Below are 17,046 nucleotides of genomic sequence, written 5' to 3' on the forward strand. Positions count from 1 at the left end.
TCGAGGTTCAATCTTCTGGTTGTACCCAAACTTTTCAGGAATGCTTCCAATTGAAAACAATTTTTACATGTTTAAGTACAAGGCAGAAGGCAATAAAACATTGTATATAAAGAATTGAGTACCCAAGTGACCATAAGAGCAAGTTCACTGGTAATGGGAAAAAGTGGTAGAAATTTTGACACTTACGGCACATTTTGAAAATTTTGTCATGTAAAAACATTCTCATGATCTGTGGCCTTCTAGTTTTTTTACAACACGTGTTGTATTTTCGCATGCCCTGATGCAAAAATAGCAATATTTCTATCACATACGGCTGAAATAGAAACAGTGTGGTAGAAAATACAACGCAATCTTGAAAACATTTTTGCATGGTAAAATTTTCAAAATGTCAAAATTTCTACCACTTTTTCCCAACACCAGTGAACTTGCTCTAAGCACTAAAGTTTTGTGTTTTTATAACTTTGTTAACACCAAACGTACCGGAGGGCTCAAATGACATTTTTAACTTCATTATAATTTTTTTTAGCAATTTTTCAACATGAACATTTTAGTTTTTGTAATGCACTAATTTATTCAATCTAATAGTTATTTCAAAGTTTGAAAAACAGACAATTTTAAGCAACTTTCATTTATTTTCAATAATTCAAGTTTTTCAAAGTTAAAGAAAAAAAAATCCGAAAAATATGTTTCGGGAAAAAGGCTGTAAGTCAGTAAATCAGTGCTCGAAAAATATTACTAAGTGCCTGAGAAAGCTCAATTTAGATGATTTATGTTGCACATATGTGTCTAAATTATTCAGATAAATGGCAGATTTGAAGTAGAATTTGAGTTTTATCATTTCGTGATTTAAATTTACCGAATTCTAATTAGGGAATTGATTTTACATGCGCATGCTTATTTTTTTGTTTTCTTCAAGGTGCATGGAATTCCTTATTTTTTTGTTTATGGTTTATTAGTACAACTGCCGTTTTTTTTTCAAAAGCCAAATTTTAAACCAAAATCAAAAACTTGCAATGAGTTTGCAGTAATCTGATTTAAAACACAAAATTATTACTCAAACTTTCAAAAATTGGATTTATTTGAAGGTTTCTTTAAAAAAATGAAAATTAAAGTTTCTAGTTTATTAAAAATTTTTTTAATGAAATAATCAAATAGTATAAAAAATTTTAATCATTTTTTTATTCAAGCAATTGGGAATACCATGAAATTCCAAAAATGCCAAGCAAATGTTCTTCGTTAAATAAAAAAAATCAAGTTCCTAATCGAATTACGATAAACGACTGAAGCGAGTCAAGAGAAACAAAATCGACTCAAAAGTAAGTTCAAATCCTTGGAATCTCATCTCAGGTTCACGATCCTACTACAGTTTTGCCAGAAAAAAATTACTTGTTGATAATTAGCAAGTTCTGAATATTGAATTCAATTTTGACTAAAATAACCAGATTACCCAGAATTAGCCTATCTTTATTTTACTTTGATTGAGGAAGAGGAATCACCATGAATTCGTTTTTGAAATTATTTTGCGGCTTTACCGATGGGGGTTGAAGAGATGAAATGAAAGGCGGATAGAAGAGTAGAAGAAAATTATAAGGAGGTGAAAAGAGCGAAGAGCATTTGGAATGTAAGCTTGACCACAAACTAAATTCTTTGTCCCGCTCCAATTACACCAAAATACATTATTTGTAAAATCCAACCAAAATTTCAATAGAGTCATTAGAATTATGAATTTTACGTTAGTTCAGAACATAAGTTTTTAACTATTTTTTTTTTCAAAAATAAACTTGAACGATTTTTTGGGAGCCTATTTAATGTTTCTAAATTGGCTGATGTGTTTCGAAAAACAATAACAATTTAGCAGGTATTCAAGTGTTCTTCTTGATTTCAACGGATTTAATCCGAAATATGCCTGGATATTTGCCGGAATTTTAGGAAAAATAATCACAAATATGGCCGAATTAAGCAAAGTTATAAGATAGTATTGTCTGGATTTGCATTTAAGACTAAAATAAGAAGAATTTTCCATATTAAAAACTTGAAATGTAAACCAATTTTAAGATTTCGGTTTGAAGTTTCATCCTCAATTCTTATACAGAAGAAAAATATTGAAAAAGTTTCATGATGGTTTACGAATAAATAGTTTCCGGTGATTTGAAGTATTTCAAAGATTTTTCAAAATTTTTTTTATTTAACTCAGAAGCAACGCACATGTCAAGCATAATACGGTTTTAAATCAAGCACTGTGTTCCTTTATAAAACATGCAGAAACATGGAGCAAATTCTTAGTTTATGTTTTATTGGTGTTTTAAAAGAGCATTCAATATTATTTTGTACATGCAATGAAGCTCAAAAGAGGCAAGGAGAAGAAAGAATTGAAGAATTTCCAAATGGTATTAATCACGAAAAACGGTTCGAGAAATTGGTGTCGGCATATTATGAAAAATACATTTAATTCAAAATATTGTTTCTCTTCAACCATCAAGGCCTTTTGCAAATTCTTTGATTAAACAGGGATCACTGTAAGGGAGAAAAGCTAGTTTGACAGGGACAAAATGTGGATGGTAATAATTATCCTTCAATACTTAACTCAATCTATAAATATAAAAAGGGATTTCTGTCTGTCTGTCTGATCCCTATAGACTCGGAAACTACTGAACCGATATGCGTAAAACTTGGCTGGTGGGGGTGTTGGAGACCGGGGAAGGTTCCTATTATGGTTTTGGGATCCCTCTCCCTCACAGTAGTTCGAGAACCGATGATGCAAATGGAACCAAATTTGGTATGGGAGTGTATTTGGTTACGAAAAATGTCAAGGAAGATTATCTGAATGAAGGTTTGAGACTCCTTCCTCTTCCAGTGAAGAGATAGACAATGGGAGGGGGTCTTTCCATACATTTTTTTTCAAAATTCGAAAATTACATACAATTAAATGCATTATTCGATAAATAAAGCTATGACCATTTAGTATCCGGACACTTGATTTCGGCGATAGCTACATTACTAGAGAATGAATATGCATAACTTTAGCAGCGTTGTTTTGGTTATGAAAAGGACTATCTTGTGTATTTTTGCCAGATTTTTAAGTTAACGTGTGTTTGAGATATTTACGATGCAAAAAGACATGGTAAAAATAATTTTGCACAAATTTGCGCCTTTTGTGCATTTTGCGCCTCGAAAATTCTTCATTGTCGACTTGAAAACACGTAGACTGTTGATTTTTTCTGATTTTTTTTTTTTGACCTAATGGTTAAGAAGTATAAGGAGTCACTCTAGGATGCACACGAAGTTCAAATTAAGCATCAGAGTGAAACCCTTGATTTTAAATATGGTGAAAAGTTTACGGTTATTGGGGATAACTGAATGCAGACTCCTCAAATAATGCAATAAATCCATTTCCGGCAGGCAAAAAGTGAGGCCTGACTAGTAGACTTCATGTAAATAACTATTTAATACTGAGCAGTTCAATAGATTGCAATCTGTGCAACCGATTTTTACGCAATGTGTCAGATGTGTTCTGATGGACAAAGAAATTCATGCTTAAACCGAATTTAAGAGATCAAATTCTGCGAGATACCTACTCATGAAAAAGTTCCAGCCAGATATAAATTGCTTTTTCCAGGTAAGTCTGTGTAAAAAATCATGATTTTGCAAAGGTTTGGCTTCTGTGGTAAAAATAATAGATCAATACATGACTTGAAACAGTAAGAGTATTTCGTGAAATCGTTTTTTAAATATTTAAATATTTAAGGAAAAAAAGCGAGCTAGTTTGTCTAGGGTGAAATACGGAAAGTAATAGCTTTCACTAAATACTTAACTTGATATATTTTTATTGCATTTTATCGAATGCCTCGTAGAAATAGGAGTTTCCTTAGGAAATGTCTAGGAGCATAGGAGGTGTAGGAAAAACATGATCGCACCATTTTCCAAAATGGATCCTGATCTTTACCTTTCTTCAAATAACACAACCCCTTCCTTGGATACTTGAATATAGATTCGCAGACGTACAGACGGTTTCCATAGTTGGGGATACTAACTTATCTCTGGTTCTGAATATTTCAAAATTATTTTGGAGTATGCAGGAGCAAGAGGTTGCTAGTTGAACCTAAAGAGTATCATACTAACATTCCTTCCTTTTTCCCCCATTGACTACTAGGACGTGGCCGGCGCCGTTATTGATCTTTTTAAAGGGAGAGCATGAGTTTTGTGCATTGTGAATGAATTGCTAATCCCAAGCACCATTCTGTTGGCCCTTGCACAAAATTGATGGCCTCGATCAATCACGGAGTAGCAACCATTGGCGATGTGGAACTTGTTCTGCTTAGCCACGCCAGCGATCATGGAATTGGAAATGCGTAAGTTGAACAAAGCCTATTAGAATATGTTATCTGAAGTCCTTTTTGATTGTTGGTTGGTGTATGAATATATTTTCACAGCATTTCGAATTCAATGATTTAAGGTGGATATGAGTAGTCAACCAAGCTAAGCTAAGCTAAATCGTTTTTTAAATATTTTTACATTAAATTTCATATTAACACCTTCATTTCCTACATGAAAAGTTTTTCGATCAAATGAATAGTTTTTAAAATATACACGTTTGTAACTGTCCGGATTCTAAATGATCATAGCCCTAATCATGCAAATGAATCAAAATTTCTCATAGGAAGGTATAATGCTGCAAGTCAAGTTTTTACGAAGTTTTGAGAACCATCTGTCCTTTCAGGAGGGGGTGGATAATAAGGGGAGAAGGGGGTCTCCCTTTTATGCATCACTTGAGAAATAGTCAAACAAAAAACTGAATTTATCATGGAAGTATATTCGAGTACGGAAAATGTTTTTTTCATGTTTCGAAACCCCTTCCTCTCTCCAACGGAAAGAGGGGAAGAAGCAAGGAAGATTTCATACAATATTTTTGGATCACTCGAGAACTTATTATTCAAATAAACACTAAATATTCACTGATTTGATAGCAAGGGGAAAGCTCCCATACGATTTATTTCAATAACTCGATTGCTAATCTAGCAGATGGTAACAAATTGGGAAGAGTATTTAAATATAAGATAATAAAATAATTTGGTTCCCTTCACGGGACACAAAAGAGTTGTGAGGTATCATACGTTTGTTTTGATAAATTCTAGAGCTCATCGAATAAATTTAACCAAATTTAACGGGGGAGAATATAAGGTTACTTGAAATGATTTTATGATTATAAAAAACTTTTTTTACCTTCCAGTGGGGGAAAAGAGAGGGTAGGGGTTCCGCACAATTTTTTGTATAACTCAAGTTCGAAAAATGTTTCCAACCGCAGTCCGTGGCGCAGAGGATAGCCTTCAAGTATTCTAAGCCAACGGTCATGAGATCAAATCTCGGTCACCGAACACATAGTACACTTTTTGTGGGTTGGTGGTTTTAGCATTTTTAAGATGCTAGCTATAATATCCTCGGAAGATGTACGTTAGAGTTAAATAAAAGGAATCTCTTCGAGGAAACATACAGTTTCATTGAAATCCAGTAAGTATGTGTTTGTGTTCGTGTATAAACGAGAAATTCAATACAGTACAAAGCCGGTAATGGGGGTGGTCTCATCACATAGTTTTTAAAATTGATTTATCTTATGAAACAATATTTTACATGAGAGGTTTTTTTTACATTCAAGACCTCTTCTTCTTCCAGAAGAGAAACAGGAAGAAGGAAAGCGGCAGTTCATGAACCCTCACAACATTGCAGGGGATAAAGGAACATAAATACGAGTTCATACTAACTAATTTACACCATTATTGAAAAACAATTTCAGAACTGGTTTGAAAAAAAATTATTTCGGAGAATCTTTTATTCCAATGATAATTTGATGTGAAAATTCTCAATGTAAAGATATCGAAAATACATTTTATTATAAAATTGTGTAGCTAAGCACACCGGGTCAGTTAGTATACATACTGTAAAATTCCGATTATTGCTCAACGGGAAATCTCCGATTGCCTCATTAAGTACGAAACAAACCGATTTAACTGCCTGCTGTCGACCATGGACGCTACCTGTCCAGGCGGGGATGGTGTTCGAACTGAGGGCGAGTTGTTAGTGTGAGTGCCAGGACAATCCTGGTGAGAAGAGATGTTCGCCGTTTATCGACTTGACGAGGGGTGATCAAATGTTAGCATCGATGTACAAATTAAGATTTATTATTCGTAATTTGTGCGCCTCTCACATTCCCCTTCTTCTTTATAGAAAAAAACAAAAACACGTTTGAAAACTAGCGCAAATATAATTTCTTGGATGTTGTGAAAAATATTTTTGTAACGGTCTTACTCCGATTTAGCGCGCAATGTGCAATACTTATCCTCATTGAATATTACACGCTAACTTTTGGAAAGCTTTTGAAACGACTATACATTTGTCCTAACTATAAAACGTGAAACATTTTGCTGGCTTCGCGGATAGTGGCACAAAAAAAATCAGTACGGTTTCGCGAATTATCAGTACAAATCCTGAAAAATCAGCAAAAATGCACCTTAAGAACTTCAATTCTGGATTAAAACTATTTATATACAGGCTACACTCGTTTCACCGTGCAAAAACACTGTATGCCATACGAACTCAAAATTAAACTATTTTAACCTCAATTCTAACGGCCTCCTTCTCATAATGATGTTAAGACGTGCTCAAATTATATTTTATGGTGTTTCCCCCATTTCCACATTATAAACAAAATCAAGTGTTCAAACTTTCAGAACATTGAAAGATTCAGCTTTCGAACAGAACCAAAACATTTGCCCATTAGGGCTTCAATTACGGTTATGATAGGACAATCATTACAATTGCTTTTTAGGACATTTTATTTTGGCAGCGGTTAATCTATAGAGAGTTTCTGATCAATCAACTAGATAACATGAATCTTGAATTTAACCTATAATCCTCTTTAGTTTTTTTTTAAACAAAATCGTTTTTTCTTGACTTAAGATTCTTTCGTGTAATTGGGGGAGCCCCAATTTCAGGTTCATTTCATCAACTTTGTTTCGTAAACTAGTCTAACTTGAGAACCAACTTATATCCGTGTAAATTAGGAGAAGTTTTAAACCACGAAATTGGTTTAATTCTTTTTTCGTGCACGAGTGTAAACAAAGAATTTTTCCAACCAATCATATTCTTTGGTATTCCGCGTATTTCTTTTCGACTGCTCAGCTTTTTCGGGATATTTTCTTACGTCGCTTAACCCTTCAAAATATTATCAAGACCGAAAAGTGTACGTTCATGGGTGAACTTCGACCATTGCTCCGCATTACTGCCCATCACTAAGCAAAACGTTAGAAGCTCTCCTGCCTTATGGTGGATTTCCAAAGAGCAATTCAGGCTTAATTTTCCAGCCGCATACACTTGGACCTCTGGCAGAAGGAACAACTAGAACAATCCACGTTGCTGAGAATTTAGTGGCCAAAGTTGAATTATCGAAAGTTTATTCAACCGGACTAGACTAGCAGTCATCATCAATGCCTCGTCATCGGAAAGAATCGCGTTTAAGCAACGGAGCTCGACGCAATCGGAACCATTTGTCAGACCATTGGTTTCCTTTCTCCGCAAAACTCAACTCTTCATGCTTTTTTCGAGATTCTTTCATACGCCATCACTTCCAGATTATAGGCACTGCTATGCCATTTCGAATGTGTACCCATTTTTATTAAAATCCTAAACCTGCAATTGACGCTTTTTCTTTCTAGCCTGTTGCTCCATATCGTTTTAGGTCGGTCAGTAAGGGTCCATATTTTGTAAAAAACATTCGGAAGGGCGCTTTGATCGAGTTCTGTACAGAGGGGAGGCAGACCGTGGCAAACATTGGAAGTAGCTGCAGCGAGTCTTCCTGAACCCGTAATTGGATGTGGGTCATGGTAAACCGCAAAACTATAGAAGAATTTCGAAGACCAGGAGCAAACCTCTCGCTGAACTGCATCAATTAGTAAACATTCCTCACTTTAACTGTTCCCGAAAAAATTGTTTTACTTCGATCGCCAAATTCACAATTAGATATTTATGACTAGAGACGATTTTTCGTTACTTAAATTTTTCAAATTTAGTGCTGATATGAGTAATTTTCCGCGACTAGGGCCTTGTTTCCAAAATGTCCTTTAAATTTGCTTTCATTTTATTTCTATTTTGGCAATTTAATCTTTTCCTCTATGAACTTGTTTTTATTCAATTTACACGAGTTTTGACTCAGCCTTCAAGCTACACTCAATCTAACATTTTGACAAGATTTTTCTTGTAACCTTTCCAGATTTTATCGTGAGGGCTTAACTATAATTTGTTGTGTCTATTACAAACTCAAAATGCATTGAACCTTGCAAATTGAACAGGATGCTCACACAGTTGGTGTTCGAGGAAGGCTTTTGCTCCAGTAAGCGTCTATTTTGAGAAAAGCTTCTATCTTGAAATCAGCAAAGCGGAGGTATTTGAATATTAGACCAATAACCACTATTTTTCTTAGACCCTGATACCAAACGTTGCTTATTATACATAATTAAACATTGTTTTCTATTTTTATTTAACTCAGCGTAAATTAAGTCGTATCGAACACGTATTAAAAACTACTTTTATGATAACAAATAAACGATACCGACATGAACCCGTTGCAATACTCATATTCGTTACATATTTCAGATATCAATTAGTATTGACTCTCATTTTCAACAGTTTAAGTAGTACTCTTTAAATAATGTATATGTCATACGAAGTTTAGCAACTATTTCAAAAACATCTATCTTAAAGAAAAGGAAACCTTTATTTTTCTTTTTTAATTCTATTTGAAGTGTTCGACTGGCGGCTATAATTCGAAATCGTCGCCTGAACTGGACTTGCAGTCCTATGCCGGCTAACATTACCTGAACTGGATTCAACTGATCCTAGAGTGACCTAGACTGGACTCGAAAGTCCTCAACTGGCGACCTATGCCTCAATTGAACATCAAGTACCAACGGGCGATCATCGCTCAAACTGGATTTGAATGAACTTAACTGGCGACCTTCGTCTCAACTGGACTTACAGTTCACAACTGGCGATCATTGCCTAAACATCGACCAGTTACACCAGCGACAAATATTTTACCGTAATATTTCGGCTTATTCAATTTTCAGTTATGTTTTATGAGCAACTAAAAATGTTTTCCTCCATCTTTACTATCGGAAGCACAAACGATTTTTGCTAGAACTAGCGCTTTGCCTAAACTGTACTAATTTTAGCCAACACTCATCGCTTAAATATTATTGGTTTATTAAGAAAAAATATATGCTGATAGTTTACGCTTCAGTAAGTTTTTTTTTACAAACCACCTATTGAACAATTATGCACTTTTCTAGACAAGACAAGAGTGATTTACATTATGGCGGTCATCACCTTGAGTAGACTTTATATCGTTATCAACTGGCAATCATTGCCTTAACTATATTGACAGTCTTAAACTGGCGATCATCGCCTAAACTGGACTTACTAGTCCGACACTGGCAAACATTGCCTAAACTGGCGATCATCGCCTAAACTGGCAATCATTGCCTTAACTGGACTCACTAGTCCTAAACTGGCAATCATTGCCTAAACTGGACTCACTGGTCCGAAACTGGCAATCATTGCCTAGACTGGCGATCATCGCCTAAACTGGACTTACTTTAGTCCTTAACTGGCAATCATTGCCTACAAAACTGGCGATCATCGCCTTAACTGGACTTATAGTCCTCAACTGGTTCAACTCACCTTTTCAGGAAATCGAATCCTCAGCTCGCATACGATGACTTGAAAAAAATACCTACCAATGAAAAGCGCAGTTTTTTATTTTCCTTGGACTCCGGGTGTTGTCTGCCTAGACTACTCAAACCGCTGAAAGTAGCCTCATTGTCGATCGCTGTTTCCAAGAAACGACAACGGGATGGTTGAAAAACTTCAAGAAAACTTTTTTTCACTTTAGCCGCCATTTTGAATTCTCTTGGCAAATCGGAGATTTCCCTTAAATTTCAATTATAACAAACTTTCGACAAAACACACCAATTTGTTGGGTCCTGTCACGGTCGCCAATGTAAAACTCCGATTATTGCTCAACGGGAAATCTCTGATTGCCTCATTAAGTACGAAACAAACCGATTTAACTGCCTGCTGTCGACCATGGACGCTACCTGTCCAGGCGGGGATGGTGTTCGAAATGAGGGCGATTTGTTAGTGTGAGTGCCAGGACAATCCTGGTGAGAAGAGATGTTCGCCGTTTATCGACTTGACGAGGGGTGATCAAATGTTAGCATCGATGTACAAATTAAGATTTATTATTCATAATTTGTGCGCCTCTCACACATACATATATTTAGTAAACGTTTATCAAATGCCTTGTAGAAGTAGGAGTTTCCTTACGAAATGTCTAGGAGCATAGGAGGTGTAGCAAAATATGATTATGGAATTCTGTCCCGCTACACGGAATCGCCCAATTCCGGTGGTATCTACTACGCCCGGTACCTCGACAATGGAGTGCGTTCTTCCCCGATGATGCAATGCGCGGAACTGATTGAACCGGTGTTGGGCGTGCTACCAGTTTGTATAGCTTGGCTTATTGATATACCGCACAATGATCACACCATTAACCAAAATGGATCCTGATCTTTACCTTTTTCTAACTAACAAAACACCTTTCTTGGATACTTGAATATAGATTCGCAGACGTACAGATGGTTTCCATAGTTGGTGATACTAACTTATTTCTGGTTCTGACTATATCAAAATTATTTTTCGAGTAGTCAGGAGCGTGAAGTTACTAGTTGAACCTAAAGAGTATCAAACAAACATTCCTTCTTTTTTTTCCCCATTGACTACAAGGACGCGGCCCGCGCCGTTATTAATCATTAAAAAAAAGTGGAGAGCATCAGTTTTGTACATTGAGAATGAACTGCTAATCCCAAGCAACATTCTTTTGGACTTTTTTCAACATCGATGGCCTCGACTAATCTGTTTTGCTTAGTCACGCCAGCGATCGTGGAATTCGAAGTGCATGAATGAAAAGATAGTTATGAACATTTTTTTTTCAATTAATTAATGTAAGTGAAATAATAGTATTGAAGCACTTCGGGTTCAATGATTTAAGGTGGATATGAGTAGTCAAACAAGCTAAGCTAAGCTATTGGTGTTTTGAAAGAGCATTCAGACACCTTTGTCAGATAAAGTTAAGATAATAAACAACAATGAAAAAACAATAAGACAAGACTAAAGAACTTAAACAGTATATTTTGTAAAAACTTTATAAGCGTTCCAGAACTTATTACTTTGATTTTTATTTAACTTCTCGACTTCGATCTCAGGAACAAGAGACCCCTCGAGCTGGGTCTGAGGATATGCCTGTTACTGGGTAACTGAGAGGGCTTCGCGGATTTTCGAAGGTTCACTTTACTGAGTTGGGCTATTGTAATAAATCAAACTTTGAATTGAGGAAATTAAGTAAATTTATTGAAGGAAATGAAAAAAACCAAAACTATTTCAAATTTAATGTGTTTATTGTAATGTGTATGTGTGTGGGGGTGTGTTTGCGCAAACTTCTCTTGGTACGTACCGCTGCTGCTGATGACTACGATGACTCTGCTTTCGTTCAAAATGGCGAGCTCGTCAGCTTCTTTGCCACTCTGATGTGCACCGACGGAAATCAATGCACCGGAACGATGGGTTGGAATGACCAGTCCGGTAGTAACAGTCGGACCTGGTCGCGTGGAGTTCTTCTTTGCTAGGCGCTTCTCTCATAAACGCAATCGATTGACCCGGGCTGGCCCGATTGGTCAAGCCGAGAGAGGCCCTTCTTGAGAATTAGGACCCTTTTTCGGTCCGAGGGAATCCTCCTCGATAATTATGGCCCACAGACCTTAGGATGTCGATGATCCTTTACGGGTTAGACGTAACGGAAGCAAAGTCCGTTAGGCCGTGGGAATGTGACGGGTGAGTTTAATTTATAAGAACAACCAAAGGTCCTGTGGACGTACAGAAAAAATTACTAAATTGCTTACACGTTCGCAGCAATTTGCAGCATATCACTGTTGCTTTTCGCAAGACATACCTGAATAGTTTAGACAGCCTGCTACTTCCAATAAGATTCCACCTTCAAACAAACTTTTTACTCTAAACTCACAAATCCACTCTAACGTATTGTCACACTCGCCGCCTAGATTCAAATGGCCGAATCTGGCCAGGGAAAACCGCCAATTTTTAAACTCAAAATGGGGAGTTTATGAAGCAGGGTTGAACAGTTCCCACACCCATTCCACACCTTTTTCCTTACTCCGACATTTTTCCGACATACAGTCCCACTTATGTTATGTGTACAGTGTGTTGACAATTTATTAAAATTACAATTCCCAAACTAAACTAATAACAATATTGACATTCTAATTAACAAATTTTAGCAATGTGTTCACTCAATTAATTAAACTCCACCAACAGAAAAAAAAACATAATGATTTTGTAACGAACGGTTACAAACTACATGAAAACAAATGGTTAAATCAAATACTTTCAAATACTAGTCGCTTAATCTGTGTTTACTTGGGTATTGACATTTCACCTTAACTCATTGCTGACCAAATATGCGAAATTTTGTTTTATTGGTTGCCACGAATGTTCTACTTTTAGGAGCATATCTCAAAGATTAAAAATTTTATAATAAACTCTACTTAAGAAAATTAATCACAAATCTTTTGAAGATTGAATGAAAGTAAATTTAAAAAATTTTGTCCAGCAAGTTTTGAGCTACACAATAATGAAATACGGTGTTATTGGCTTAGATTTCTTCGCGGTTCCTAATGTGCTTTCTTATAAAAAAAAACAAGCTTCATATTCCCAATTTGGTACCAATGAATGCTTAATTGGTTCGTTATTTCCCTGGTAAACTGTTCAAACTAGAGATGTACCGAATATTCGGTCGGCCGAATATTCGGCGCCGAATACCGCCAAAAAACCATTAAGCCGAATATTCGGCTCACCGAATAGTTGGGCCAAGTATACGGCCGAATAGGCCGAATAGGCCGAATACTTATTTTTCAAATTTTATACACTCACAGACTTGTCAAATTTTTCAACTGATTTTGGATAATTTCTAAGATATCCAAAAGTAATGCTGAAAAAGCTACAAAATCATCAAAAACTTATAGTTTCAGTGAAACATATTAGGTGTATCCGTGTATATTTCACTGTAGATAGCTTTATACTTTGATTATCGTTTATTCCAGATTTTTTTCATAATATATTCAGGCTTGTTCATAAATGCAACAAAGAATTCGAGAAAAGTCAAATCTGACCGGGATGGCCTAGCTTCGGCCGTTCGCCGAATACCACTATTCGGTACATCTCTAGTTCAAACTTTTATCGATGGCACTGTAAAATTTCCACTCGTCAATCTTCGCGTGCCACGAAGCAATCTGCCGAACGACGACAGCGGCTATCTAGCGATGGGCCACCACAACACGAGCGTTAGGAAGCAAGGACGATCAAACCATGATGATGTTGTCGATTCAGAATGGTAAGACGCGAACGCCGCCGAGCCTAGCATCGCGAGCGAAAATCAACGAAAACAGAGAAAACCTTAGCCCCCTAAGTAAGAAGGTGTCGAAGGGAAGGGGAAAAATTCTCATAACAACTCAGCCAACAGGAGGCAAGCAAAAATCACTTCATATATAATCATAACCGATTTTTCCGAGCCCCCAACATTTAACAATCGCCTTGTGCATTGGATTGTGGGAAAAGGAAGCAATGAAAGCTAGTTATTTGTAAGTTTTTCGAAAAAAAAAGTTATTTAAGCATTAATTCGTAATTATCAATATAGTTTAGTGTCTTCTGCAGAGTAGCTCGAAACGTTTGGACAACTGGTTTAACACTTTTTTCAATTTGTACATAAATTTCGCTGAAAAAAGGTCAATAAAATTGAACATCAAATTGAATTTTGACATTAATAATTACGCTCCAAATAAATATTGAAAGGAAATTAAAGATTTTTTTTCGCTTGAATAATTTCTTGTGTTTTTTTTTTAAATAGTCTCAAAACACCGTGCAAGAATCGTTCCAGAAATTTGGCTAAGCCGTGCCGGGTGTTGTGTTGATGCTTCAAAAGGTTGCACAAAGAAGAACGAGGAAATTGGTGATTCACGTTTCCTTGTCGGCAACCGCAACGATGATTATTATGTGGCCACAATCCTCGCGGGGGAAAAACCTCTGAACGGGATGGGAAGTAAAGCGAGGAGAAGCAAAAAGAAACGTCCCGGTGATTCTATTTTAAATGTTACCAGCCGGCATATTGTTTCGCTCTCAACAACACGGATTGCGGTTTTTCCCGTCGTTTTTTGCGTTGTTTTTTGGTGTGGAGGAAAAACCGGGATCAGGAAAATAGTGCACCGGCTTGGGGACGATTTTTCGCATGTTTACCCAACAAATGATCGCATGTGACTGTAGTTCGCTACTGGTGGGTGGTGGCAATTGGGAGGTGGTTTTTTTTTGACACGACGAGAGTCTGTGTTTTAAGCCATTCAGTTTTTTTTAACGGTTACCACTCATTGTGGACCGAGATTACTGCTGGTGGGGAATTGGGAAAAGACAGGAAGCCACCATTCAGTAGTACTCAGGCGAACAACAACAAGACCAACAACACCAAACGGAATAGGATTGACTTGAATGCCGTCACTCTGGGAGAGTAAAAAAAAGTATTCTGGAAACAAATCAAAGCATAAGCAAACATTTTGTATACAAAGCTATTAGGCACAAACACAAGTTAGCAAGAAAAGCATGGAGAAGCGTGAATTTGAAAAAAGTATAAATGCCGGCTTCACAGAAACTGATGTAATCGTCGAGTAAACTGTTAGTTTGATGTTGTGTTGAAAGAGGACAACCAATTATTGTGTTTTGCATGATTACTGGCTCGGTAAACATGCTTGAACACTGTTTCCACTCGGAAAGGGTTTAAAACATGTTTTCTCTTTCTCTTTCTCTTTCTCTTCTCTTCTCTTTCTTCTTTCTCTTTCTCTTCTCTTTCCTCTTTCTCTTTCTCTTTCTCTTTCTCTTTCTCTTTCTCTTTCCTCTTTCTCTTTCTCTTTCTCTCTTCTCTTTCTCTTTCTCTTTCTCTTTCTCTTCTCTTTCTCTTTCTCTTTCTCTTTCTCTTTCTCTTTCTCTTTCTCTTTCTCTTTCTCTTTCTCTTCTCTTTCTCTTTCTCTTTCTCTTTCTCTTTCTCTTTCTCTTTCTCTTTCTCTTTCTCTTTCTCTTTCTCTTTCTCTTTCCTCTTTCTCTTTCTCTTTCTCTTTCTCTTTCCTCTTTCTCTTTCTCTTTCTCTTTCTCTTTCTCTTTCTCTTTCTCTTTCTCTTTCTCTTTCTCTTTCTCTTTCTCTTTCTCTTTCTCTTTCTCTTTCTCTTTCTCTTTCTCTTTCTCTTTCTCTTTCTCTTTCTCTTTCTCTTTCTCTTTCTCTTTCTCTTTCTCTTTCTCCATCTCTTTCAAACAACCTTACGAAAAAAATAGTCCTGATACCAAACTTGAGCCACCCTTTGAGATGAAACAGGCTACCTCGAGGCCATACCTAGATGTTGCCATACCGGCATCCATGAAATTAAAATATCGGTTGGAAAAAATTGGAATTCCATATTTATAAATGTTTAGCATAAAATTATACTTTTAATCGGATATGATAGAAATCATTTTTCTCCCGCGCGGGTTTCTAGTGAGAAAATCATCGTTCTCAATGTTCTATGATCTTAGTTTTGTCATGTTCTTGAACGTGGGAAAGGAATTTTTGATGAAACATGAATAAGTAACACAAATCACAGCTTGTGCTGAATCATGAATTTTTATGATTTTATACACATTCAGAACTTAAAATACGTTTTCTCTACCTGTAAAGTTTTCTTATGCCAAATGAAGAGTTATGAAAAATATTTTGTCTACCCTATATAAAAAATTTTGTCGAAACGTTGGCGAGCCAGGTTTTTGAATCTATGCGATCATACACTACTCCCTTTTTTATTTCATCATCTGAAATTACTGTATTATAACGAATTTTTTTTGGGTCAACTCATATACTTTGCGTGTTATTTAGTAAATTTAGAACTTGGGAAAAATAACTTACTGAAAATAAAAAAAAATTGCCTTAGGATTTAGGATACCTTAAAAATGGTATAAACCATATCATTTTTTTGATTTCATTTTATCTTTATGGAACAAAGAAAAAAAGTGGCACATGATTCTCCACTCTACCATACAATTCAACTGGTTTATTAATTATGAGCCCTTTTGTGAAATTCGTTCACATTTTACATTCTTAAAATGGCGTACATGTCTCAAAAAATGCTATTTGAGCAACTTTTTTTAGAATCTCATGTCCATAGAAGGCTATTTGAGGCTCTATTTGTAACTTTAATACTGAGTGATGCAATTCCCTTTGAAACCTTTGTTCAGTGGAATTCGAACTTTGGAGGCACGCGTTTAAGTAGATATGGGACTTTTAGTTGCTTGGGTTATTTTCCATTGCGGGTATGGGTCTATATTAAGCTTGCCAGATTGCCCGGTTTTATCCGGGTTTGCCCGGATATTGTATGCAAAATTTCGAGAAAGTCCGGTCCGGCCCGGTTGCCCGGATATCGTGAAAAAAGTCCGGATATTGCCCGGATTTTTTTTTCACAATTTTCACAAAAAAACCAAAAAAAAAGTCAAAGTTTTTGAGTAAGTTTCAGCAAAATCGATGACCGGTATGTAAATTTTCAACGGTTGTTTCAAATAATTTCGCTGATAAATCTTATAATATTTAAGTGTTCCAATAAGTTTTTGGAAGTCTGCAATTACATAAATAAAATATTAATCATTTTTTCTGCATTTTTTTTTGTTTTTATATATAATTTTAAATTTTCCTTTCGACTGTATGATCAATGTTTTAGGATGTTTTCGGCGGTTTCAGCTTGAGCTTGAGCTTGCTATCAACTACGGTCCACCTGCGGCCCCTCCTGGCCAATGGCATAATGGTTGCACTCCGTGATTGGTTCGAGATAATCAACATTGCACAATGAACCAAATGAAAGGTGC

This window comes from Uranotaenia lowii, chromosome 2 (genome assembly GCF_029784155.1).
Source record: "Uranotaenia lowii strain MFRU-FL chromosome 2, ASM2978415v1, whole genome shotgun sequence".
NCBI lineage: Eukaryota > Metazoa > Arthropoda > Insecta > Diptera > Culicidae > Uranotaenia > Uranotaenia lowii.